This window comes from Syngnathus typhle, linkage group LG13, assembly GCF_033458585.1.
Source record: "Syngnathus typhle isolate RoL2023-S1 ecotype Sweden linkage group LG13, RoL_Styp_1.0, whole genome shotgun sequence".
Taxonomy (NCBI): Eukaryota; Metazoa; Chordata; class Actinopteri; order Syngnathiformes; family Syngnathidae; genus Syngnathus; species Syngnathus typhle.
Window position 1 is genome coordinate 12,751,621 of NC_083750.1, and position 14,049 is coordinate 12,765,669.

General features: G+C 47.8%; 1 pseudogene; it reads right to left on the reverse strand.

Annotated features, from left to right (window-relative positions):
* Positions 1-3,933: 3,933 nt before the first annotated feature.
* On the reverse strand, positions 3,934-13,596 carry LOC133166187 (matrix metalloproteinase-16-like; annotated as a pseudogene).
* Between the last annotated feature and the right edge of the window lie 453 nt (positions 13,597-14,049).

The window sequence follows — 14,049 nt, forward strand, 5'->3', positions numbered from 1 at the left end:
TATTGTGCCCTGAATCCAGCCACAAAGTGATTCTAATCATATATCATCATCATGATCAAACGTCACAAATGCACAAATTTGTGATGCAGGCAAGTAAAGCTTTATTCATTCAAATCCAGATTCCAAGAAAAACATTCTCAATCTATTCAATTTACGCAGCAGCAAATCATCCCATGTTGTGCTTTTCTTTATTTGCAAGTTGCAAGTCCATAGCCCAGGCAAGCCCATTCGTTGGTCATCTCCAAGAAGCCTGGACCGCTGTCCAATTTGCTCGCTGCATGAGAATGACAAAAAAAAGGTTAGCATTAGCCTTAGCCCGGATCGTGAACGAGAGCAGCTGACCTGAGAGCAGATCGTAGAGGTTGCAGTAATTGAGGCCGTTGTCCAGAAGGCTGGTGAAGCCCAAAGAGGTGGACTGGCCCTGGAACAAACAGACAAAAAAAAAAACAACATTATTTAACAACATTTCTCCTTTAGACACTATTTCAGATTATGTCGACTCACGGTCACGCGGCAGCCGGCCGTCAGCACAGTGGGGCTGAAGGTGAACGTGATGTTCTCCACTGTAAGGCCGTCCACCGACGTGTGGTTGGCGCTGAGGTCCAGAGGAGTGCCCCCCACCAGCTGGAAGAGAGAGAGAGCATTTTCATAGGGCAGCGGCTCAAATGGGTTGATTGAATTTGTTGACACACTAAAACAACATGCACACTTGCTCCATTTTTGCTCGTCTTATTTATTATTTATTCATCACTCATATTTATTCATTGTGTGTGTTGTTTACTCGTATGTATAGTGTGTACTATGTCTTGTCACCGTGGGATAGTGGGAAGGTCATTTCGATTTCTTTGTGTCTTGGCATGTGAAGAAGAAATGGACAGAAATCAAGCAGACTTTGACTTTGACTTACCATGTAGTGACACTTGGGACAGCCAAACATTGGGTTGAAGGCTTCAATCTGCTGCATCAATTTGGTGCTGACCTCCGCACAAGTTGAAGGGATGAGCCTAATAGAACAGAGATGACATCCAATTTTGGAATGAGCGCAATGGAGTTATGCTTTTGATTCTATTTCGACTCTTGTTCATTTAGTGTTAAAAAGGGGAGTAAGAATTCCAAATGAAATCTTAGCTTCGGCAACAGGTGGATGTTTTTTCAGCTGAAAATTGCAGCGCATGGTAACTCCATATTCAGCAAGAGATCAAACTTAAAAAAGAAAAGATCTGCATCTAAAATACATTTGGGTGCCATCACTGACTAAAATTGGCATCAAAGACTTCATAGTGTTCTTGATTGCTTATCAAAAGTCACTTACCAGAGCGTTCTGCAGTAGGCATGGTAGATGGGCCCAGGAATGGGCACGGCGGACACAAACAGGACCAGCCCGGCCAGGAGAAACAGAGTCTTCATGGTGGCTGCTGTTGGAGTTTCTTGTGGGACAGACCTTAGCCGTTTGCACTCTTATACGTCCGGGGGGACATCCGTCCTGGGTCACGCGCTCGGCAGCCTTACAATCGATTGAGCGTGGACTAGTGCCGATGACGCATGCACTCAAGGTGGCGTGCGGGCTGGGGGGGGGGCGAACAAAAGAGCACGCGTGTACGCCTCGCCTGGCCTGGCTGCCTGCCTGCCTGCCTGCCTGTGCTTGTGCTACCAAACCTGAGAGCAAGATATATCATTTCAAACCTGACCAATTCAATTCAATTTTGAAAAAGGAAGTAAAAATTCTGAGAACAACTGAGATCATGCGGTTGCACCTATTGGCAGCAAAACACTGGTATTCTTCCAGATGATTTGACATCTCAAGGCTGCATATGGTTCCCTGGCCAGCACTGGAACCCGCCCACAGCCTCATGGGCAGTGAAAGCTCCGCAATGCAACCACTGGACCATCGGGGAGTGGTTGCAAGGTGCAAACAGCCCTATTTGATTACGAGTGAACCATGTGATCTATCGCAGCCAATCAGCAAATACAAATCAAGGTTTTTTCATCCTATTTCATGTAAGGATAAACAATTAAATCATATGATTAATAGTAATATTAAAATAATAAAATAATACAACAAAGCATGTTTGTTAGTCAGAATCATGATTTTTATTATGAATTGAACCTTTCCATGTTCCCATATATCTGATGAATTCATCATTTCCATTCAATGTTACTGTATATTCTTCAGCATGCAGGAGAAGGGAGTAAAGGTGCTAAAGCAGCAGTAAAGAGGTTCTCATGCACATGTCAGCAAATGTCAAATGTAGGATAGACACAGGACAGGACTATTTGAATGCTTCGAAGTTTATTGTTGATTTGGTTTTCTCTCTTTCCTTTCTTTCTTTCAGGGTCTGCAGGTGGCAAGGCTGTAGCCCAGGCAAGCCCACTCGTTGGTCATCTCCATGAAACCTGCTTCGCTGGCTATTCCGCTCGCTGAAGAAAAAAGGAAAAGGGCATTAGCCTGAGCATTTTCAAAGTGCATGTATGCGGGGGGCCAACCTGAGAGCAGATCGTAGAGGTTGCAGTAATTGAGGCCGTTGTCCAGAAGGCTGGTGAATCCCAAAGAGGTGGACCGGCCCTGGGTCCGAACCCCCAAAACAGTCATTGTCAAACCACTTCCTATTTGACTGCATCCTTATTTTCTACCGATAGTTTGGTGTAGGCTAAAGTCACATCTGTACTCTCCATCAAATGTATCACTCATCTACTTCCTTTATGCCGATTTCTATCTCAGGGTTAGCTTTCAGAAAAGAACAATTTGAATTTGGACATAAGTAGTCCTTTGACGCCAAATGCTATCGCAGAGCCCCTCGCTGACACTTACGGACACGCGGCATCCTCCCGTTATCACGGTGGGGCTGAAGGTGAAGGTGACGTTCTCAACTGCCAGAGCGTCAGCGGAAGAGTGGTTGGCGCTGATGCCCAAAGGGGTGGCGGCTACCAGCTGCAGCAACAAGTTGATGGCAAAATGGGTCTGCTGTCATTTTTTCCCCCCAAGTACAAAAGGTTACCATGTAGTGACACTTGTCGCAAGCAAACATGGGGTTGTAGGCTTGAATCTGCTGCACCAATTTGCTGCTGACTGTCGCGCAGGGTGAAGAAAAGAACCTAAGGAAGCACAGAGAACACGCTTAAGCACATCCCGTGGCTTTCTTTCCCGTTTTTCTTTTACCAGAGAGTTCTGCAGAAGGCGTGGTAGAAGGGCGCGGGAGCAGGCATCGCGGCCCCAAGGACAACAAGTCCGGCGAGTACCATCAGAATCTTCATGGCGGCGGCGGCGGCGGCGGCGGCGACGGCACCAGGTGGAGACAATTGTCCGCACTGGCCGCCGCTTCCTTATAAAGCTCTCTGACGCAGGTCACGCGCTCGGCTCAGTGACACTCGGACAATCCGTTAGTTACATGGGTGTCCTGAATCAATCACCCTGAAAGCTTGAGATCGGAGGAGTGCACCAATGGCAGGACACGCTGCACTTTTGTTACATTTTGGGAAAATAGATCAAAGTCTGGCGGCGTCGCAAATTCCTGTGCAAAATAATTCCAATTTCTCATCATTCTGATATGTTTACCAGAAACAAATAGCTAAATCTATTTCTGTAAATGGTAACGAGCTAGATCACATGGCACTCATGCCTTGGCTAATGATGATTGTCATCTGTTTGAATTGAAATGGACACGCCAAGACATGTGCACACAAAAGAGGCAGCTGTTATTGAACTAGTCCTATGTTAGAACCAGCGGGTCACAATGGACATATCAGCAACAAGTAGAAACTGGTATTAGCTGGATTGTCACTGGCGCATCAGCTGATTGACTCCCACATATGCATTGAGGTCACTACGCTAGGCAACGTTTTCCAACTGGGCGTTTGCGCCGTTGTGGGATGGAACGCTTTGTGTCAATGCTCAGGTGTGGAACACTGATGAGGGGGCAAACTCACCAATTTGTTATGCACTGGTTTTTATTTATAACACACAGCATGTCTTTACCCATGGAATAGTAGATGGATTCCAAAAAAAATCTTTCAAGCAGACAGCACCTTCCACTTTATGTACATATGGTGTGGAGATATAGTTTTAGTTCTGTAACACGAGGCCTCGGACGTGTCAGGAGTTTAGAAAAAAAAAAATTCAAACTTCCTTGCATCAGCTACTTGTCGTCTTAGCCCTAATGCTTAGCAGCACAAAGTTGGATGAAAGAAAGGCAGAGCAAAAAAAGTGGCAGAACTGCCCCTGATGGCTCTCTCTCTCTCTCTCTCTCTCTAAAAACACATGAATGCAATGAGAAGTCTAGGTGATGAAAATAACAGCTTCAGATATGCATTTGTCTAACACCGATACAGACGGTACTTGATCGAGTCCCGCCTGGCCAGCCACAAATGCACAGTTCACGCACACGTCCACTTGAATCAGGTGGGCCTTCTTCAAAACAAACAAACAAACAAACAAACAAACAAACAAACAAACAAACAAACAAACAAACAAACAAACAAGCAAGCAAACAAACAAACAAACAAACAAACAAACAAACAAACAAACAAACAAAGACACCTTGTAGAACAATTAAGCAACCCAGCTTCAACCTCTTTCGCAATTAAAACGACCATGCCAAAGCTCCAGCCGAGCCGATTGACATGGCCTGCCTGGAAAAAAGAGAGGCTGAGAAGCACAAATTTAAAAAAAAAAGAAAAGAAAAGTTGCATTGGACTGTCCGGTCTGCCTTTACGATACATATTTGTCAAAAGCTGCTCAAATCATCTAAAATTTTATCTCATTATATTTTGGTTGGTTGTTAGTATATAAATATTTTCTTTTCCACGTGTAACGTCACAGAATATGTGAAGTATTTGTATTTCTATAAATCGACTCAGTAGTTCAACAAGATTTGCTCCTTTCTATTCTTAGTCATGATATTTTTTGTTTTTAATCGCAGTTATTTTGTTCTTTGTAAAACAACTTGATATTTTTTAGCAACAGCGACACACTCGACTCAATGAAAATTTTCCTGATGGGAAATAGTCCAAAAGAACCTTCCCGTGGATGCTTTTGTCCTCTTCTGCCTCGGTCCCCGTTCCCATGAGCTAGGTCAAAAGAAAAAGCCATGTGACGCGGAGTAGCAAAGCCGTTCAAAAAGAACGGAATGCACTTGGTGACGGAACAAAAGGGTTCGGATCTTTGTAAAAGGTTAGCACGGGGCTCGGGATGAGGTGCGGAACGGACTTCTCCGACGCCGCGACACACGGAGATGCTTTCGGGTTCTCCTCAAAAACAAATGTAGCAATTAACGTCGATTGCGTTCAAATCGGGAGGTGGAGCAGACAGAAAAGTCAAGATCAAGATGGATGAAAATGGCTCCATTTTTCTGCAAACCCAATCATCACAATTAGATCAGATTCATCAGAGTCAGGAAAAGAATCACTTGGATTCGGCTTCCACTTTAAACGCGGTCGCAAATGGCCGACTTCTCCTGCGTTGTATTTTGACCACTCTTTATTGCTGTCTGCTACCTCCACAAACGATGAGAACGAATCAGAATATGTCACCGAAAAGGGAAGAGAAAAAATAGAGCCAACATCCTCTTTGGAAGAATCGGTCCACACAATCAGTGTGTGTCAGTCCGTCATACAATGTCAATATCAAAAAACCAGAAAAAGAATAACCCGCAGCCACCGACCGCTCAGGGTGATGTCATTGAGAAGAAAAGTCAAGTCGAAGCTTCGATGGAATTGCTTGGTGCTCGGGAGGTTTCTTCAAGCAAGTGTGCAGACGAAGGGAAAGATGAAGAAGAAGAAAAAAAAAAAGGAAAAAAAAAAGTCCACTTACATACAGGAGCTCGAGTCACACTCGCTCTGTTGAGTTTGTTCGAGAAAAGAGTCCAAGTGGGTAAATACACAGGAGATATGGCTCCCTCACTGCCCTCCTTTTCACTTCACTTCAGTTCTGCCGGCCATGGATGGCAAGAGGCCATGGCGATTTTCAATGGACTTTTTTTATCCCAGCCAACCTTTGGGCCTTCCTCACACCCACTCCTGCATGGAGCGCTTGCAGTACAGTATGTGGCGCTGCGTGCTCTTCCTGCGGAACTGGAACACGGTGTAGAGCAGGACCATCATGCATAGCGCCAGGACGCAGGGGATGGCGATGGCCACCGCCTTCTCCGTGCCGCCCACGCTGTCCAATTTGATGACCACGTCGGCGTCGCCGCCACCGCCGCCGCCGCCGCCGCTGTCGTAGTGGCGCTCCTCCACCGCCGGCGGGTTCCAGTCCCAGTCGGGGTCCGGGGGCAGGCCGTCGCAGCCCATGAAGTCGCGCAGGATGGAGCGCGGGTAGCCGGGCTCCACGCGGAGCAGCTGGTTGTTGAACTTCCAGTACTCCTTCCCCTTGTAAAAGTAGGTGAAGCCTGGACAGATGGACATAGAGCGCATTTGAAAAGTTCTGCCACCTGCTGACGGGCCACCCACGTGGCGCCGCCCCCCTGCTCAAACGTGCACTGGACAATCACGCACTGATGCTGCACTCTCTTCCTTGTGTTCAGTGTACACAAGCAAAGCGGCTTTTTCCATTCAAGCGTATCCACACGGGATTTCAGGCGGCAGTACCGTTGATTTTGTCCACGAAAGCCCCCTGCGGAGAGTCGGGGATGCCCTTCCAGATGGTGATGGGCTTGGGATAACCTGGATCCATGGTCCTCATGTCTTCATTGTACCGCCAGTATCTGGAAAAGGGCACAAAAGATATGCTGGAGGGAGGGAGGCAGCCCAAATATGCTGGGACAAGGCCAACTAATTGACTTTGGGGTCATTTCCCAGGATTTGGTTTTCCTCTACGTTTGCGTGACGCACACCTGTCTCCTTTGAAGAAGTAAGTCTTGGCCACGTCCTCCCACCACACGGCCGTCTCGATGCTCTGCGTGGGCATGCCGCTGCCAAACAGCGAGATGTCCTGAGGGTAGGACGGCTGCAGAGTCGTGTCCTTGAACACCCAGAAGCGGTTACCTGAGGACCGTGACAGATAGATAGATAGATAGATAGATAGATAGATAGATAGATAGATAGATAGATAGATAGATAGATAGATAGATAGATAGATAGATAGATAGATAGATAGATAGATAGATAGATAGATAGATAGATAGATAGATAGATAGATAGATAGATAGATAGATAGATAGATAGATAGATAGATAGATAGATAGATAGATAGATAGATAGATAGATAGATAGATAGATAGATAGATAGATAGATAGATAGATAGATAGATAGATAGATAGATAGATAGATAGATAGATAGATAGATAGATAGATAGATAGATAGATAGATAGATAGATAGATAGATAGATAGATAGATAGATAGATAGATAGATAGATAGATAGATTTTAGATTTTTGTAGTACTGGACATTTCCAGCAGATGGTGCTATTTTGTGTGATTTCTTCTTCTTCTTCCTATTATTGTGACGACATCAATAACAGAAAATGTGCACTTGATTACCTTTGAAAAATACAAATTTTCCTTCGCTGTTTTCATAGACGGCGTCAATTTTGGCAGGCAAGCCTTTCCAGAAGTAGTTGATCTGCATGGGGTATCCAGGGACCACCGAGTTGTCTCGTACCCTCCAAAACCACTGGTCCTGTGGGTCACAAATGAGGAAAACCATGGTCAGCAGCAGGAGCAGCAGCAGCAGCAGCAGCAGGAGCAGCAGCAGCAGCAGCAGCAGCAGCAGCAGCAGCATCTACCTTGAAGACAAAAAGTTCCTGCCGCAAGATGGCCAGCGTGTTGAAGCCGCCGTCGCAGATGCTGGGCTTGGAGTTGGGGTTGGCTGGCTTGGCGCCCTGCGGAGGGCGGTGGGGCCTGGCGTGGCGGTCGTGCTTGCGGGGGTCCGAGGGAAGGTGGAAGCGAGGAGGGGGCGCCGTGGGCGGAGGCCTGGTCGGCTGTGGGGCTCTGTCGGGTGGACCTGGAAAACAAAATGGCAAGAGGTCAGCTGCTTTGGTCTGGGAAAAGAAAAAGGAGCGCTGACCAAAGCTTTTGATCATTACCGTAGATTTTCTGGATGCCCTGCAGGTCGTCGTGAGGTAGTTTAAAGTTCTCCGTGTCCATGTACTGGTAGAAAGGAGCCATGATGGCGGTGGGATCATTGGAGTGTTCCAGGCCCAGGGCGTGGCCCAGCTCGTGAACGGCCACCAAAAAGAGATCGTTCCCTAGAGTCAGGACATAATGGTGGATCAATTCGAAAAGAAAAAGAGCCTTTCCATACTTCTGATCATTCCCATCATCTTTCACGCCCGTGGAAGCTTTCAGAAGGTCCTACGTTAGGGTTCCCTTCAAGCAGCAGGCTCTCTTTCTGCTCTCTGTATGCTATCAAAAGCATCCTTCACGGAAAGCCAGCCTGGAGCCGACTGGTGTCGGCCGGGATGAACGACAACGTGTTTGCGGCTTGCGTCGTGTCATAGTTTCACCACAACAACACCAATGTGCGCTTTGAAGGTGCAAAAACGACAAGAGACGGTGCAAGCGAATTGGGTCAGTGTGTTCCTTCTGTCGCTGCCAATGATAACTTATGATAATGAATGCGTCACACGCACACAACAGCGCAACGCAAACGTGTGAGCGCGCTGGATGAAATGTACTTTGGAAGCGCCTGATGTTATCCCAACCAGCGAATGCGTCCGTTGTGCCTCGTAGCAGGACTCCATTTGGATTGTTTTGACGGAGCGCTTCAATTCTACTGACTGTGTGGCTCCTTCCTCGGGGAGTGTTGCCCTTTCATCCATGATCTCCACTCCTGCTAGTTTCCACCGAGCCAGTAGCTAAAAGGTGACAAATCCCCCGACCGACTACGTATGCAACACCACCAGACTCTTGCACCAAAGTCCCACAAGGACTCCCGAGCGAGCGGCCGGGGCCACCATTAGCGCACATGTTAACATGCATCATTTACAACCACACCGCTGTGAAAGGCCATTAAAAGCCAGTGTGAAGAGGGCTTTTCTCCAAGGAGAAGCACGGCCAGGGAACGAGGATGGAACATGCCTCAGAAGCTTCCATTGTCCATATTGGGAGGTGGCAACTTTTACAAAGCTTCCATTGCAAAAATCCTACAAGTGCAGACAAAGAACAATCACATCAGACATTCCATCTTGGTTCGATTGGATTTAGGAAGCCATAGGGCCCGGCTGAACGCATCGCTATTGATCGAGACAGGAATGCGAGAGAGCCTTTGTTACAAAATGCGGTGGGTGACTAATGTCCGCCTCGGGCTACATTATTCAATCCAACATTTGGAGTCGGCTTAATGCCGCGTGCGCTCGGCTGAGGCCAACGCACCGACGGACGAAGGTTGCCAACTCTGAGATGGTGCATTTTCCGCACACAAATGGCTGGCTGCAGATGGGCTGTCCCATGATGAGAAACCTTTCTGCAAAGCCTTTTCTTTTCTTTTCTTTTCTTTTCTTTTCTTTTCTTTTCTTTTCCTTTCCTTTCCTTTCCTTTCCTTTCCTTTCCTTTCCTTTCCTTTCCTTTCCTTTCCTTTAAGACGCTGTCACACTGTCTTTGTGGTTCCGAGACGCCCGGCCGGCCGCCCGCCCGCCCACCTGGTTCTGCTGTTTTTCTTTTCTTCTCTTTTTTCTTCCCCTGTTGACGTCAATGTCAGCATCCCACACTCAGCGTTTCTTTCTTTTTCTTCAATAATTGTCTTCCCGCTGCTGTTTTTGTACGACACGCGACAGAACACAAAGCGCCTGGGCAGACCCCGTACCAGGAAAACCACAATCGTCACCTGTACTGTTTTCATTTGTTCCAATTTCCACGTTCATGTCCGTCGAAATATCATCGAGATTTTGAGTTGGATAAAACGATAATGTGCCAAAGCGTGCGTTTATTTCCGACACTGTAAGCACACCGTGAAGGCACCACGTTGCTTGCAAGCGTGCAAATGCACAGCTTGTCTGTCCACTTACCGTCATGGTTGGGGTTCCCCAGGGTCCAAGGTTCATCCGAGTCAAAGTGGGTGTCGCCGCCTATGCCAGGACCAGGAAAGTAGGCGTGGGCCAGGAAGCCGCCCTCCCCGTCGAAGGGTGAGCTGTCGCCGTGGAAACCCGAGGCGAAGATGATGGTGATGTCCACGTCGCGCCGGCCCGTCTCCAAGGCGCTGTAAGGAACGGCCTCGAAGCGCAGCGGCGTCACGCCCTGCCACACGTCGAAGGCCCGGCGGATTGCGTCGTGGGTTTCGCGGGCGCCCACCTTGGGTGTGACATTTTTGATGCTGAGGAAAACATGGAAAATCAGTCTTGAATGAATTGTGCTGCAATGATCACCATTTTTTTTCTTTTTTTGCCGGCGACCTGAACCGAACTGTCCGAGTTGACGGAAAGCAAATCCGCTCCCAATTCGTCCGTCGTAGCTCCAGAGGTCAGTGTCAGGGAGACTTTTACTTAGCCAGCGAGAAAAGCAGTTGATACAACTACTTCACGGCTGCTGGCAGCGTTCACTGCACTTTTACACAGCGCTCTTTATCAGTGGCTGGCAGGCAGAGAGGAATTGGGGGAGAATCTTCTCTCTCTCTTGCCTCCCACCTTCATGAATAACACACAGCGATGATTGACATTCTATTTGGAGAGTGTGCTCATCAATTCAAATTAAGGCAGGGAAGGATTTGAATACATTGACGGCGTTATCGGCGACAACGGCTCAAACATGTCCATTTCTGACGCCCTCCTCAGAAGCCAGGAAAAAAAAAAGAAGAAAAAAAGGTGGCCGGAGCCTAATCAGGGGGGGTAAGATAAGAGGGGGAATGTTTTCTGCTGAAATGAGGGATTCTGCAGTCAGGAACTCCAGTGGCAATGCATGAAAAGGCAAAAAGAGAGCTGCTAGCGATTTTGCGTGCTCTAAATAGAACATAATGGTTCCGCACACACTCCTCACAGAGCTGGCAAAACGCACACTCCGTCCGGTACTGTACAGAACACACATATTTGGAGCTTTATGTACATATGTTATACGAAAGCAGATAGTATATCATTTCAAATGTAGTGAATAAGGGCAAAAAATATTCAAGTCAAGTCAGGACACTTGAAAAATCCATTCAAGTACAGGTGCTTTGTGACTTCTCACCACTGGCTGGCACACACACACACACACACACACACACACACACACACACACACACACACACACACACACACACACACACAAGGACACGTATGTGTTAAATCCCACCTTACTGCCATTGCGCCGAGGACTATATTTTCCCATACAATGACGTTTGGGAGCAGTCGCCATGGCAACACTGAGCATGTGATCACGGTGCCAATGGAAAAAAAAGAAAGTCATCGCTGGCACACATGACTGCTCCTCCTCTTTCACGGTTAAGTGCGGCTAAGTGAATGGTCTCCAAGGCAACTGCTTCCTTTCCAAGCTGGCCTGGTCTCACCTGTAGGTGATGTGCGTACGCTGCCACTTCTGTCCTGTCAGCGCGTATCTGCGCCTCCTTGACCCGGAGCTGCTTTTCAGCGTGTCTGGAACGCCGCAGCGGGGCTTCTGCATCCAACTGGAAACAGAGCAAAAGGAGAAGAGAAGAGCATTTGAAGGAACCATTCGTACCACACATTGGCTACGATACGCACAATAAGAATTGCCGTGCGGCGACGATGCTGTCGCTATTGTTTTTTGACAAATACAAATACCATTTTTCCAGCAGAATATTGATATCCTATATACAGTGACAATCGAGAAATTGTGTGAAAACGATAAAGATCTACAGTGGTGATAAGCTCCTTTGGAGTGCCATGATATTTAATACTAATCCAAATGTCGTACCTCCAAAGACAATATTGTGATATGACATCAACACATTTCATGTCAAAGGTGATTTATTTGAGTCCCAAGTTACTCTTTTCTTCACGGCGCCAACCCTATTGTGCAAGTGTCCATCTTGAACAAGTTTGTGCTCACGCTTATGAGTGACACACACAGAAGGAAGGCAATCAAGTCGTCTCACCTCAGCGTGATATCGCTGCATCATCATGCAAAATAAGAAGAAGGACACGTGTTAACAGCTGGCCATGTGAGGACAACATGTCTTCTTTCTGTTCCTCACGTGCACACATGACAATGCAGACTACTCACTCCTTGGTTCTCTCATCCAGCGTCCCGGTGACATTGAGGCCGTAGGCGCGCTGCATGGCGGCGATGGCCGAGTGCATGGTTTGGGCCGAGCGCAGGACGGACATTTTGGCTTCTGTCCGAGGAAGGTAGCCGTACCTCTGTAGCCATCCCTGAAAAGAGGCAAACCTTTGATGCTTTTCCACGCGATGCGCCAAAGTCACTCGCTAGGATTCTTGTTGTTTTCACATATCAAACTTGCTACGCTATCACTCAATAGGAGTCGATTGCGTTTTGAATTTTCAAAGAGCAACCACTTGATCCGATCAAAGTGTTTGCTTTTTGAATATTGGAACTAGTTGAAGCTGGAGCGTAGCTAGCTAAAAGGACGGATGGATAGGTGCATCCGTGGAACGTCCGACGTAAGAGAGCAGAAAGACACATCGAAGACATCGGTAATCAATGAAAAACATCAGACACTTTGGTGCCACAACAACACAATACATGCACCGTATTGACGTCCCGGGTGTACGCTCCATCATTTGTCCATCTGTCCATCCGTTCACACTGCAAGCAGCATCTTCGCGCGGGGGCGGCCAATCACAAATGTCCCCCCTACGCTGCCTATAATCTGTCCGTCCGTCCCTGTTTTCCGACCGACCGACTTGTTTATGATCCCTTTCCTGTCTCTCTCTCTCTCTCGCCGTTGTGTGTGTATGTGTTTTTTTTCGTCTCCCTCATGTATGGCGGGGAGGCATAAAATTGGTTTGTGGGTAGTTGGGATCCAGGAGGAGCTTCTAGATCTGATGAAACCATGAAAGAAAAAAAAGGAAAATGAATTATTATGCCATTGGCATGTGCGGGAATGGCTAATCCGCTCCATCAGCGTGATGCTTAGGCCTATTTTCATCATCAATGAATGCATTGCAGGCAGGCAGGCAGGCAGGCCCCAACAAAGCATGCATCTGTATCTGGGTTACATGCACACTCCCAGGCGCGGGCGCGGGCGCGTAAATGAGCCTTGAGTAGCCATATTTGGACAATAGGGCTGGATTCGTTTTTAGGCCGGGGGTGCTTAGCGGAGAATGCACGCTCGGTCAGGGATGAAGCCAAACAGCAGGGAAGGGCCGTGGATCTAATGCATGATCTCTTTCTGTGCATCCTACCTCGACGCTGAAGTGCTGCTGCTCCTCTCCGGACACTGCACACGCAATCCAAAGCAAGAGATGCAAGCAGAAGCCGGCCGCCTGAACGCAATCCGATGCTTTCCTTGCACTGGAGGCGACTAAGGTCATAATGACCCGCTTGAATGCCGAGTCTTTTTGTTGTTGTTGTTGTCCTGCTTTTCAGGGAGAAGCCTGCCTCCCGCGTTTCGCTTTGGCGTCTTTTTGCGTCAAGCTAAAGGCATGGATGCATCGCGAGCAGCGTCCGCAAGGTGCGACGAGAACAAAGTGGCCGATGTCAAGCACGGATGAGGCGGCGTGTTCCATCCTCTGCCCTCGCCATCCTCGGATTTACATCCCATGCAGGCAGCAGCAGCAGCAGCAGTAGCAGCAGCAGCATCACTGAGGCTGCGGGCAGGCAGTCTGCGCAAGATTGGCCGCCTCCTCCTCCTCCTCCTCCTCCTCCAATTCCACCTCCTTCTCCTGCTCCTGCTCCCGGCGCCGCTCACGCTTTCGCTTTGATTTCAAGCATGACACAAAGTGCACGGCGTCTGTAAAGAAAAATGCTTTTCAATGTAGGCTTGTGTTCAACGTAGATGAAGAAACTGAAAGGGAGGGGTGCAAGTCCCCTTTAAAAGCAACAAATCATAACACCAATGCAATTGTTAATCCAATTGAATTTTGTATTTAATCACAAATGATCAGAAAACCACACTACTATTTTTACTCATTGTTGCTCGCTATAGGAAACAGCAGCAACGTCCATCAACGCATCCGCGCATGTGACGTCACACGTCTGCTCC